The sequence below is a fragment of the Montipora foliosa genome, chromosome 2 (genome assembly GCF_036669935.1).
Source record: "Montipora foliosa isolate CH-2021 chromosome 2, ASM3666993v2, whole genome shotgun sequence".
In the NCBI taxonomy this organism is placed as follows: Eukaryota; Metazoa; Cnidaria; class Anthozoa; order Scleractinia; family Acroporidae; genus Montipora; species Montipora foliosa.
Genome location: NC_090870.1, coordinates 56,082,758 through 56,084,801, shown reverse-complemented (window position 1 = coordinate 56,084,801; position 2,044 = coordinate 56,082,758).

Genomic DNA, 2,044 nt, shown 5'->3' with positions numbered 1-2,044 from the left:
TAGTAGTAGTAGTAGTAGTAGTAGTAGTAGTAGTAGTAGTAGTAGTAGTAGTAGTAATGGTAGTAGTAGTAGTAGTAGTAGTAGTAGTAGTAGTAGTAGTAGTAGTAGTAGTAGTAGTAGTAGTAGTAGTAGTAGTAGTAGTGGTAGTGGTAGTGGTAGTGGTAGTGGTAGTGGTAGTGGTAGTGGTAGTGGTCGTGGTCGTGGTAGTGATAGTGGTAGTGTGGTAGTGGTAGTTGTAGTGGTAGTGGTAGTGGTAGTGGTAGTTGTAGTTGTAGTGGTAGTAGTACACTCGAGCAAAATGAGCCCGTTCTCAAGCAAAGTCATTTTTCACTGATGCACTAATGCATGCCAAGTTGAATTTCGCATTTCGCTATGTATTACCAGTGGCTCGCTGATGATTTCCTCCGCGTCTTACAGCTGTCGAACTCGGGTCTTTGTTGCTCATGGCAGTAATGTTTGAACATCTTTTTGACTGAGCATTCCTGGCCCGGAATCCAAAACATTTCACGAACGTTTCTTTGAAACGTCTGTTCTGAAAGGTGTACAGACTGAGGTGGATTTAGTGCAGAATTAAGATATCCTAGAAGCAAAAAACACGGAGATAGCCCAGGAGGTACTTTAATCCAAATTTTATTTCCTCCGAAAAGTATCACCAGGCTTAGCACTGTGTGCGGCATCCAACAAAAGAAGAAAGCGCAGACTATGATCAGAACATTCTTAGCAGCCTTTAAATTGCGTTTAAATCTCTTCTGGCGTCTCTCGACCGGCTTCGAAAATCCTGCAGCGTTTGTCGAATTTCCTTCGCAAGCCAACGATTCGGACGGTGTTTTTTTCCTTTGCGAAAACTTCCCACTGTTAATACTTCGCGCAATCATGAAGATTTTTAAATAGAGGAAACACATCAACAAGAGAGGGAAGATAAAGTTGTCCGTTGTCAAGGGACAACAACTGAAGCCCTGGCCATAATTATCGAACAAAGTTGGATTCCACATGCAACATTACTGGATGTAAATGTTGAGGTAGTGGCAAAACACTATCCAACATTGCTTCACGACACTCATTCAAGTTCAAATTGTCGCTTAATTGATAAATAATACGCTAACACTGAAACGAAAACCGCTCGTAGTGGTTGTGTTACTAGAGCTGTTTGAGGACGGAAATGACGGCTTCGAATTCAAACGAGGCAAATCCAAACAAATGGTTAAGAGAACGTGTAGAAAAGGGTATGTTCACCGCAAGATACATGTGCGTTTAGGAGATGATGAGAATTAGCTCGGATCGATTTTCAGAAATTTTAAATGCTATTGAAACAGAAATCTCCAAACTGGGCGATAGTGATTAAGGGGACTAAAAGTGCCCCAAAGACATGGCGGCCTTGCTTCATACTTGCTGATCAAGGTTTCTGGATGTTGAGTTCATCAACCTCCAAGACGTCCCCTAGCTCCGTGTCCGCCATCTTTGTTGCAAATAGTGCTAGAATCCTTGGCTTGAAAATAATAGATCGATCCGTGATTGGCTAGCAGCGCGAACGTGACTCGATTCGGGACACCACTTTGTTTGAAGAGCGGCCAAACAATGCAACATTGTTGCGTCGAGTGGAATTGTTAGTCGCAATGTTTGATCACAAGCAAACTCCATCCAACACTTGATCGAACAAAAAATGTTGGACGAAGATCTTCCAACATGGGTGGCCAAACGGTCGAACAATGTTGGATCGACCAAAGTTGGAGCGTTGAATTCCTCAGTGCCCTCAAAATATTTTGTCAGACTGACAGAGGCAAGTTTCTTCTCCTGTGTGCGGGAAACTTCGAACTTGTTGATCAAAGCACCAGAAGTCACAGAAAATACACGTAATAGTTCTCAAGGCACTTTATTTCCGGCAAAATAATTGTAATCAAGTTTATTTCAAATTCATTATATTTTAGAGTCAAGTTACGTAATTCAGGTCATTACACATAGCAAAACTAATCTGAAGAAACCAATATTTATATGAAAGGAGCAGCATATATTGATGGAACTTGTGAAAAAAAAGTTCCTGATAAAA